The following is a 12,217-nucleotide window of genomic DNA, read 5'->3' as shown; positions in this document are numbered from 1 at the left end:
GAAATAACGACCGGAATAAGTGATTAACTTAATATATCTGATAATTGCGATCTGAATAAGTTATGATCTTCAGCTATCTGATAATTATCTCCAGATATGTAATAATTACGACCTAGACAACATGAACAGTTGACCGTTGCAAGCACTATACCAGGCGGAAAACCAGGAAGTAAACCCACCCTTCAAATAATCAATAGAGTGTTTTCAATGAAAACATCCGACCATTTTTTAAATCAACTGCGGATGCCGATTGCTAGAGTCACATTTGCGCCCCCCGCCCCCCCCCCCTGGGCCTGAGACGTAAGGAACAAGGCCAAAGGAAAACTTTGACGCGAATTCCCACTCTTTCAATTGATCACCGTTGCCATGGAGACGGTGTCTCGAGAAGGGCGAAATGTCGGTCCTCTCCCTCCGAAGCCACGTTGCATCGGACCCGTACCTGACCCTCGAAATACGCTTGTCTATGCTAGCCCCTTTCTAGGTGTCTTTTCCGGGTTGCACCCTTTTGAAAGTTTCTACTTGAGGCGTTGCCTAGCGACTAATTCTTTAATTTTTTATTTTCAAAACGTTACCTGAGTTTAAAAGAGTCGTAACTCGGGCTACGTTACAGATGGAGTTACGACTTTTTAAAACTGAGGATTTTATGCTTTGTTTTATTTTTAGAATTTATTGGAAAAAGGGTTTTTTATTTTTATTTTATTTTAAATAATGTGATTCACCAGAAAAGCTCTAGGTCATAAAAATGAAACATATATCTCGGTTATAGGAGGATATTACACAGCTATAAACTGACTATGTTTAGTATCCGTGGTTCTGCGGTAGAACGCTCACCTGTCGTGCAAGAGGGCTCGGGTTCGAATCCCGGCCGATTAAAAAATTATACTACACCCAATGACAAAAAGAGGCCGCTTTTGGAAAAACCTTTTCCCTGATTCTAAGAAACTGGGTACGCAGTGATTACCCTTTGCCCCGAAAATGCGAATGCGTTCGCAGGCCTGACCCACAGACAGACAGACACGGTGGTTGTATAACCCCTCCTAGGGTACAAAGTCCCCTCGGAGAGGTAAAATTTATCTAGTTAAAGCTTTGCCACCTGTATTACGATAAGGCCCCTGTTATTAGAGATGGCCATGAATTTATTAGATTCTTCGAAAAACGCGACTTTACTGGAGCTAAAATTCCAACTTTCCAAATGATAACGTCGCCACAGAGCCATTGTAGAGTATTATAGTTAGACAACTTATAGTCTACTTAGTGGACTTTCACCTAAATTATATATCTTATGTAAAAATATTGTTTATAATTACTGTAATTTACGTTATTGACCAATTTACAAACTATCCAATCAACGCGAGGGGTACCTATAAGTACCGCCTTTTGGGTTTCAACACTCGCGACATCTATTGAAAAAAGAGCTACTTCATGTTGAGCCGCCACATGCTTTAATAGTTTTAGCTATTTTTATTTTGAAACGTATTTGGAAAATTAAATTAGGCTGCACGACGGGCCCCGGTCATTTGTACCGGCTTCCCCCTCTCTAGTCGGGCCTGATTCCAGCTAGAAAAAGCTAAACTATTTATCGTCGAAATAGGTTTCAATTATTAGTCGACAGTAGAGACATCCGACGGTAAAAAAACACACAAATTAAGTGATTAAATATGAGCTAGATAGATTGGGATAAAAAATTTAATTTCAATAAATTGAAATAGATTTTTCCCTTGAGAAACGAAATTATGAAAACTGTATGTCGTTAAAAGCTAAGCCTATTATTTGAATTAAAAGCAAGATAATGTAGAAACTCGAGCTCTCATTGGCTAATCAGAACCGCCGCTTGTTGAAATTTTTAAACGTAAATTCCACTTTTTACGGCACGGATTTCATAGAATTTTTTAGCCAACCAATGTTATGTAAATTGCAATACTAACTTTTATTTTGTAACTCGAAGCGTCGCGTAGCAACCGTAACGTAAGTCTCTTTTTCTTAAGACGTCTGCTAAGCTTTCAATTTTAACTTGTGGAATATCGGTTATTTCGGGTAACAGTTGCCGTCTATGGAGCAAACGTAAGGAGTCGTGTTTGTAAAACCATTTCAACGCTTCACCGTGGTGCCAGCTAGAGAAGAGGGGGATGAAAAAAAGGGGGGATCGAACATCATCAGCCCTCGCTGCACAGGCCAGAAGAGACGTCGTGTCGACCCCCTTTTATGTCAACCCCCCAATTTCGTAAAAGTAAAAAATTTCATCGCGTTGCAATCGGGCCAGCTGATGAAGAGGGGGATGGAAAAACGGCGGTATCTTTGACGTCATCGTCCTCCATTTTACCGGTGGTGTCGACCCCCTTTCGCTGTCAATCCCCATTCTCCAGCTGGCAATACGGTGACGCGTTCGAATTGTTTTACAACGCGTCTCCTTACTTTGGTTGTCTTGGCAGCCGGTCAATATTTTGAGTCTCGCCACTAACGCCAACTTTGTTTTTTTGATATTTTGCAGTTGTTACGCGCCTTTCTCTTTCGATTAATTGTCAATTCCCAGCTGTGGCTTCCTTGGTCATCGTCGCTTGTCGTTATTCTATGAAAAAGAAAAAAATGTTGGAAAGAATCTATAAATAAAAAAAATCTTTGTATAAAAACAAATTGCACGAAAACCAAAAAAAGTCTTTCATAACAAAAAAAATCCAAAACCGGAAGTTGAGCTTTTTCTGTTGTGCCGTTCATCAAGTTTTAACAAAAAAAATAATAATTATTGATGTTGAAGACTTTTTTAAGAAACGGAAATTTTATTTTCGGGAAAAACGGGGATTACTTGATTCTTATTAAATTAATGGAAATGTTTAAATAAAAAATGACAACCACATATTATATACATATATTATGAAAAAAATATATCCTTAAATGAAGTGAAACAGATTTTTGTGATGGTTATAACTTATACATGTTTTTGTCTTACTACTGGTTTTTCTATTCTAATATGAGTATTAATACGAAATAAAGAAAAGTTGCGTAATGTGTCTTGTTTCAATCACGCTTTTCAAGCTTCTTAAAGGGCATAAAACCTCCAACGAGTTCCGAAAAAACCACTAAACAGCGTTTAAAATGTTATAAGCCATAGGAGGCAGCCGACAAATATTGGAAGTCATTTTGGCAGAGCGAGAGAAGTGCTAGAGGTTATATTCCCTTTAAAAGCCTAGGATTTCTTCTGCCAGTTTTCCTTTAAGTTTTCTTCCCGCCGCGCAAATATCCTGGTGGTAGGCCAACGTGTGCTGCGGTTACAATTCAATCATTTGGTAATATCTGACCGAAGTTAGCGTTATTTTAACTTTTGAAAGTGTTTTAATTTTCAATAAGCCTTGGTCTCTAGCGAAAATTAGGTAGCGAAAGAGATATTCACCGTCGTTACCTGGTAGTTACATACAGTGCCAAGTTCGTTTGTAACGTACATTTGAACTTCTTAATCTGTTGGATAGTTTTTCTTACGTCCAAGACTCAAGAGGCTTAGAGCTTCAATAGATCCTTACACAGGAGTAAAGCCATTAGACATCGATTGTTAAATACTCGATATTTTACCAGATGGCGCCAACAGTCCGGAATTTTCCAATTACCTAAAAACCACCAAAAATATTATTTCCCCTGAATTGAACTTTTGTTTACAGTTTTAGCATTCGTGTAATGTTAGAAATAGTTTTTGTAATAAATCAGCAAGGATATTATTCCCTTATTGGCAAAAACTTTAAATTGGCAAAATCTAGTATAAAAAAATGTTAAGCATTATAATAGAACATCTAATGGCTTGTCTCTGTATGTTTTATTCCGTGTACGAATATTTTGAATAGACCCATAACAAAAGAGGGGCCGCAGATGAGGCTTAAGTGAGACCTGTGGACGGAACATCCAGTTTGTGACGTTTTGAACCACGTGACCGCCATTGAAATATACAGGCGGAAGTAAGGAAACGGATGGTCCGTCCAAATGCTGAGTTCACAGGTAAAAATGTTAATTTTCGGCCCCCCAACTTTCATCATGGGTCTATTGGTCTGTAAATCCTTGAAGGCAAAATGGCGCCAGTAAGAAGGATGACAAGCCAAGCCCAAAACCTTCAAGCCATTCTCCAAGCAGCAACCGCGGACAGGAAATAGGTAAGGAAGTACAATTTTAATTTACCAATAAACATTTCAAGAAGAGTACCCGAGGTGTTTCTCCCCGATTTTTTTCCAGTTCGGGGGTTGAGTAGACCCTCATGTACCTTGAAAGCTCCTAAAGGGAAAAGTTTCAATGGCCATTCGTGTTGTCATGCCAACCAAAAATGTTTTTCACAACTCAAGTTTAAACTTTCTCTACGTAAAATAGCAAAGGAAAATCACGGATTGTAAACCCTCACGGTTTTACCGAATTTTATTGATTTTACCCATTTTTTATAAATTTTACCCAATTGTTTTGCCAAAATTTAATTTAATTTTTTTTTTGAAAATGGCAATCCGTGATTTTCCCACGTTATTTTACGTAGAGAGTTTAAATTTGAGTTGTGAAGAACATTTTTGGTTGCCATGACAAAACGAATGGAGATTGAAACTTTTCCCTTTAGGAGTTTTCAAGGTACAAGAAGGTCTACTCAACCCCCGAGTTTGAAAGAAATCGGGGAGAAATACCTCGGGATCTGACCTTATTAGTTGTATAATATCCCTTTATCGATAAGCCTACAATAATTTACTCAACGTAATATCATAATTCAATGGTGGGAAAAAGAACTCGATCATTAAAGGCGTAGGTTTTCTTCTGCCTTTCCCCCTTTAAATTAGGCCAACATGTTCAGCGGTTGGCCTACCACCAGGGTATTTGTGCTCCACTGAGTTAATTTAAAGGGGGACAGGCAGAAAAAAACCTAGGCCTTTAAAGTCTTTTTAAAGCCGTGTTCACACTAGACACTTTGGAACCGTTTTTAAACGGTTTCGAAAGTTAAAATTGAACATTTTCGGTGTCAATTGTATTAATAGCCATACGATAAGTACATTCGACAGCAAAATTTTACAATTTGATCTTTCGAAACCGTTTTAAAACGGATCCCAAGTGTCTAGTGTGAACGCGGCTTAAGTAACGCGAAACTCGCGAAACGGTTTAGTATTGCCGCAAACATTAAATCGCAACTAAACTCCCCGCACTTAAGGGGTAGAATAGGCTCTAAATGACGCTCTATAACGCTTTTCAAGCTTCATTTGAGCCCTAGAAAAGGCTCCTTTTGATAATAGCGTCGTTTGACCCCGATAACGGAGACCTTCCCAAATTTGAATCTGAATGGGGTCACCGGAGCGGACAAGCAGCGCCTCCTGATTTGACGTTAATTAATCTACCCAAACAAATGGGGCCACCCCGCTACTGACCCAATTTCCGGTTTGTATTGGATATCCTCTCGGTGGGGTTTACGATGCCTCTGTCGAAGTTGACGCCATCGTAACGAGCTGAAGTGGTGGAATTGTCTGCCCGAAGACGCGCAAAAAGCCGCGCTTCTTTTTCTAAGCCTCGGCTTGAGATATATTTTTGTTTTATCTCGAGGGGGAATAAAGCTTCGTTTGACAGTAAATATTTGACCTTGCCTTCTGGGCGCCAAGAGCTGGAAGAAGTTACTAAGATCTAACGAGTTCTGGGGAAAGTCACTTTTTGTTATGTCACTCTTTCAGCGGATGGTGAAAGTAAACATTGAACTGTACCCTCTTAAAAAGGGGGGTGTAGTCTAACACCTGTTTAAGAACTATTTTTGGGTCCAAATTTGTTCCCCTTTGGGTTGTTACTTCACACCATTGCAGCGACGGCAGAGCCCCCATAGAAATAAAATTGTGAAAAATAGCAATCAGGGAAAAATTTATAATCTCACTGCCTTTATTTAGGTCCGAATTCAGTCTTTTTACAGAAGTTATTTTGAGATTACAAATGCGAGTAGCATCAAGATGATATAACCGTTAAATTGATTTCGATAGATTCGTCCAAACAAAAAATCGCTCCGTCGTGTACCCTCTTTTACCTAAAATACCTTCGTAATGTATTTGGTCAAGAAAGGTTTAATTATCTATCCATGTACACAGATATTTTTCTATAGATATCGACTTAACTTTTGTCATCAATGTATTCATGGACGGATGAGATATTAGAAAGAACCCTTTAAAAAATATATATCTAGTAAGAAAAATTTCGAGCTGTACATTTTCTTGCTTAAGTTTTAAGTATATGGATTTTTGGATAAAAAATTAATTGCTCGTGCCCCCACAGAAATGTTTTCCGATCGCCCCCGCTGCACCATTGAGTGTGTTTTACTACTGCCATGTTACACCATAACCACAATATACATGTATATTAAATAGACTACTTAAAAAGTATGATAAAATTAGCGAATAAGTAGATTAGTCCATTAAGAAAAGGGGTAATTAAGCTAAACCCTAAACAAATTTGAAGAAATTTAAAAACTTACAAATAGCTCGTACCGATAGGTCTTCGAGCAAACAAAAAGGCGCGAAACTCGGACCAAATAGATCTTCGAGTGAAAAACTAAATTAAATTAAATTAAATAGCTAGAAATTCCAACAGTAGACCGGTTTCGTCCTATTTGGGACTCGTCAGTACCGTGCGGGAAAGATAAACTAAGCCTAAACCTTAAAAATTTCAAAACGAGTTTCATAGCAACGGAAAACCGAATAGGGGGAGAGTGGTGGAGAAAAGTATATACGCAATGTTAAATTAAAAAGAACACTTTTTTTACAGTGGTTGCAGCAAGTTATCTCACTTGAACCTAAAAAACACTATTTAACCTAGAAGCAACAAACATAAGGAGAACGCAGCTAGCCTTTAAACTCGCTAACGCAGTGTTATGTACAAAATTCATTGGACGAACCATTACGCTGAAAGTTTTACGGAAAGGAGGAAGCCAATTTCCGTATTTTCCACTTCCGACAGCTGCAGGCACTAAAGCGTCTAACCAATGAAAATTGTACGCAAGAAAATGCACGACTTTTGACGGTTAGCGTTCTCCTTGTGTGGGGTGCTGTGTTTGCTGCTCCTTGATTGTTGTTTTTACACACCTTTAGTTCTTTAATTGTATAATTCTGCACTCCCAAAAACGTAAAACAAGAGTTATGCCACAACTTCAAAGGTGAGAAGCCATATTTTCCGTTACTTTTACACTTGTTTATGTATATATTTTTTTCTGATTTGATGGTGTAAATTTAAAATTTTATAAACACCCTTAAAAGTACACTAAAATGAAAAAGGTGTATTGTATGCATATATATCGTGTGTTCGAAACTAACACCTTTACTACACTTTAAAAACTCTTCTATTTTTACGTCTCCGAGGGTACTATGTAACCTAGGAGGGGTTATACAATCACCGTGTCTGTCTGTCTGTGTGTCTGTCTGTCCTGCATTTTCCGTGCGTAGTTTCTCGAACTCTCTGGGTTCGCAGTTGCTAGGAATAAGGGAACGAAGTCGAAGGGTTGGCAAAACCACCGTGTGACGGTCAGCCTTGGAAATAAGGTTTTTTTTTAAACTGGTCCTTATGACCAGTGACCCCCTAGCAAATGAATTATTAAACTGGTCCTTATGACCAGTGACCCCCTAGCAAATGAATTATTAAACTGGTCCTTATGACCAGTGACCCCCTAGCTTATGAATTATTAAACTGGTCTTATATAAAATGTTCTAATGTCATTTATAAGCCTAAAAAAACCTACACTACATGTTTAGAAGTTAGATTATGTTATGTTGGTAACATTAACTTTACGCGTATTCAAAATAGTTAACTTTATTTTATGAGTACCACAAGAATAGTACAATATAGTACTATCTCACCTAAGACTACTACCATAGCCTTGAAGACCCTCGTAATTTACAGTATTATCTCTCTTTCTCTAGGCCCCGTAACTCCAGAGTCCCCGGTCCGTTACCGCGTTGCCAGGTAGCCTACCGTACTCGGGGGAAAGCGAGACTAGAGGATTGAGGGTTTGAGGCCAGAGGGGGGTTAGACAGTTCGACTCGTTCGAGGGATGCGAGCGAAGCTTAGGACTCTACAGTCGCTGGACCGGTGCTAGGCACCGGCTGGACATAGAAATCCAGTGAATAGGGAAATAAAAATTGATATAAACCTTGAATTAATAGGTCATCTCCTATTATTTGGAATTATTAAACTGGTCACCTTCTGTTTTTTTGTTATTATTTCGAATTAATAAACTGGACACGGTGACCAGTGATCCACAAATTTTGAATAAATAAACTGGTCTGAGCAATTAATTAACTGGTCTTTGACCACCTGTCCACCGTTTTTTCCAAGGCTGGTGACGGTGAGCGTTAGCGGATTAATTTGCGGTTGGGTTTGGTTTGGATAATTCTTTTTCGTTAACGCTCACCGTCGCAACAGTTTTAACTCAGTTTGATTGGATATTTCGTTATTGTAATGTTTATGTGTAGGGTGTGAATGTTGAGTTTGTGTTATGACGGTTGTGGATGTTGGGTGTGTTCTGTTTGTGTTTGTGGGTATTGTGTTTGTGTTTGTTGTGTTATGACGGTTGTGGGTGTTGAGTTTGTGTGTACGGGCGTTTTCTCTTCAACTCCTTCTTATTGACTTTTCTGACGGACCGAGTGCTGAGTGTTATGGCAACCTCTCAACTTCCAATGGCAGGGTTTCCACCAATTGTTCACGGTATTCGTCTTGGTGTCAATTTGCGATTTATTGGCGCGGGCCGGGAATCGAACCCGGGTCTGCTGCGTGCAAGAGATTTACTCTAACCACTGAGCCACCGACGCTTGTTAAGCTACGGTGTTTTAAGCAGTTTTAAAGTTACTAACGTCAATTTTTTAAGTATGAAAATTTAAAGGTCAGAACTTGTTTTAGCGCAGTCAGCAGATAAGATGGTTAAAGGGTAGAACCCGTTAGTTTTTTTGAACTTTATTTCGTTTTTTCAGTCGTATATGTTTATCTATTGTGTGTTTAGCGTATTAGTTTTCAAGCGTAATAGTTCATTTATGAAGAAAATATCGAGTTGTATACATCGTGCTCTTACACTTTTGTTGTCTGGTTTTTAACTGGGTCGTCATTACTTCGTAATTTATTTTAAACGTTTTCTCGACTGATTAAGATGTTTAATGCAGTTCATCAATTGGGTTCGTTTGTTTTTATTTATAAAGAGCCCTAACTATTCCGTCTACGGTCATTTATTGATATACGAGCTGTCGTTTCGTCAAGTGACTTTTTGCGCTTTGTGAAAGGTAAGTTTTTCGCTTCACATTTTTTATTGGTGAAGATATTTGGACATCTACGATTCCTAATGCAGTCATTGATTTCCTGGGTGTGCGAGTCATTATATGATATAGGAAATTGGACGGTCTTTTTCATGCGGTATGTGTCACAACGTCAACAGGAAGTCTACGAGTCGTCCACTACCAGATGTCGAATATAGCTATTCTACTGTATCTTCATCAAGGGCGAGTGTTGAAATAAAATTATCGTTAAAGATGCGGCAAGTATTTCGTGAGCAAGAAAAATACAAATACCCTCTGTAGATATTTCTTTCATTAAAATTTGCTTCGTGTTATATTTAACTGATAAACTTGTTCTGTAAATAGGGTTAAATTCAATTGTGCATTGTTTTAGTACGTCTAACTCGCTGTTGTAACTACTTAATTTATATTATTCTGAATAAATTAAACTCGGTTGTTTCGTCTCAATTATTTTAATTAAAATTAAAATTTTATACCGGGCGGGATTGAACCGGGATTACGTTTTTAGTAAATAACTCTGAATTGCGGAGATCTATCTTTAAGGGTCATCTCGAGAAATTAATACCAGTAGGGACAATTCTTCCTAGAAGAGGGCCAACTTGTTCATTAAGAGTGCAGGGCAAGGTGACACCCCGCTAACCGTCTTTACGACGGTATAACGCCACAGCGCCATCGTGTGGTAATTATTAGAGCTCTGCGTAACAGATAAATTAACTGACAAAATTACAATTAATCGTAAATATTTTGGTTAACTGTTTATTTATGGATATTATCCATGGATAAACAACGATTTCACATGGAAAAAATAATTTATATTTTCGGATAATTGTAGGTTATGGATAAAAATAAAATAATTGGTTAAGTTTTATCCAAACGCCGAGCTCTAGTAATTATTACCACAATTAACGTAATAAAAATAAATATAACACTTGTTTTAACGCTAATTTTCTTAACCAACCTTTATTATAGACCAACAGCTCCGACTGGGACTTGCAACCGAACTGAGTAGTTGAATAATGTATTTATACCGGGCTGATTTGATTTTTCTTTAGGTGGAAGGACCTTACTGTTAGAGTGTGATGTGGATTGAGAGCAACGCTATATCGCCCCATAAATATTATCCCTAAGTGGAAATAAATACAGTTTCGCCTTGGCCGTATTTAGACACTAAACCATGTTAACACAATAACTCTGAAATCAGTTCCTCGGATAATTTTCGCAAATAGTCACTTATATTTGTTACTTATTTCAGCATAAATAAACAATATAGTTCAGATTTGAAAAGATCTGAACGTTTGCGGGCAATTTACAGTGCACGATTATATATTGATTTGAGCCTTACTAGCAGAGTTACAACGTTGCCAGATTTTTCTGATCGAATTATTGTACAAAGGGTAAAAAGTTATAGTACCACCATATAAATTTTGTTACCAATATAAAATAGTATGAATTACTTTTAATTTTAAGTGTTTGTTGCATAACATGCAGATAACTATTATCGTGTGTCGTTTCTTTATGGGGTGTGGATGTAGCCAGTATCGACCATAGAAATCGGAATCACTAACTCGAACAATTTTTTGAAAATTGCCGCGTGCGCCGATTAGAAATTTCGATTTCTATGGTATCGACTATCGAGTAATCTAGCAACAATTGAACGTGGGCTTAACAATTAATTAATATAAAGTTACGTGGTTTTTCCTTTCAGGCGACGATTTTATGTATAGTTAATATGAAATTCTTATTATTTTCGTAGTAGAAATAATGTAAATATAAAAATAGTACCATTATAGTACAATAGGTTTGGAAATATGGTACATTTTTTTACTATATAGTACGCTCTCAAAATAGTAGTACCATTTATAATATGATGCAAAATTATGGTATTTGTAGCATAATTATAGTAAGTATGGCAACGCCGAGGGGCTAACCACTTCCCGTAATCGTTTTACACCCTAACTGTAATGATTACGTAATCTTTTGTACTCATTCGTAATCCCGTAATCATTTGTAATCTTCGTACTCATCTGAAATCACCCGTTATCATTATGAAATCTCGCGTACTCATTTGTAATCACGTTTAATCATTTATAATAGCGCGTAATCATCTGTAATCACGCGTATTCATTGGAATTCTCCCGTACTCAATTACTCTGTAAAAATTTTAAAGTTTTGGGTTGCCTGTATACTCATCGTAATCATTCTGTACTCATCGTAATCATTCTGTACTCATCGTAATCATTCTGTACTCATCGTTATAATTATGTACTCATCGTAATCATTCTGTACTCATCGTAATCATTCTGTACTCATCGTAATCATTCTGTACTCATCGTAATCATTCTGTACTCATCGTAATCATTCTGTACTCATCGTAATCATTCTGTACTCATCGTAATCATTCTGTACTCATCGTAATCATTCTTTACTCATCGTAATCATTCTGTACTCATCATAGTCATTCTGTAATCATTCTGTACTCATCGTAATCATTCTGTACTCATCGTAATCATTCTGTACTCATCGTAATCATTCTGTACTCATCGTAATCATTCTTTACTCATCGTAATCATTTTGTAGTCATCGTAATCATTCTGTACTCATCGTAATCATTCTGTACTCATCGTAATCATTCTGTACTCATCGTAATCATTCTGTACTCATCGTAATCATTCTGTACTCATCGTAATCATTCTGTACTCATTGTAATCATTCTGTACTCATTGTAATCATTCTGTACTCATCATAGTCATTCTGTACTCATCGTAATCATTCTGTACTCATCGTAATCATTCTGTACTCATCGTAATCATTCTGTACTCATCGTAATCATTCTGTACTCATCAAAGTCATTCTGTACTCATCGTAATCATTCTGTACTCATCGTAATCATGCGTACTCTTCGTAATCATCTGTACTCATTAATGATTACGTAATCGGTGTACAGGCAAATTCTTACAGGTTAGCAC

The 12,217-nt window shown here is 37.4% G+C and overlaps 1 long non-coding RNA gene across 2 annotated transcripts in view; it reads left to right on the top strand.

Moving 5' to 3' along the window:
• The window catches only part of LOC149962898 (uncharacterized), a 128,403-nt gene that overhangs the window by 26,719 nt on the left and 89,467 nt on the right, over positions 1 to 12,217 (top strand). Inside the window, exon 3 of one of the 2 annotated variants that reach the window (XR_016480173.1) lies at positions 2,489 to 2,932. The exons of the other annotated variant lie outside the window; for it this stretch is intronic. This is a non-coding gene — a long non-coding RNA (uncharacterized LOC149962898). Of the gene's footprint in view, positions 1 to 2,488; positions 2,933 to 12,217 lie in introns of those variants that run through there. 2 annotated transcript variants of the gene reach the window in all.

This window comes from Leiobunum rupestre, chromosome 1 (assembly GCF_980474605.1).
Source record: "Leiobunum rupestre chromosome 1, qqLeiRupe1.1.hap1, whole genome shotgun sequence".
In the NCBI taxonomy this organism is placed as follows: Eukaryota; Metazoa; Arthropoda; class Arachnida; order Opiliones; family Sclerosomatidae; genus Leiobunum; species Leiobunum rupestre.
The sequence above is the reverse complement of the archived record's forward strand: the minus strand, read 5'-3'. Positions and strand labels throughout refer to the sequence as shown.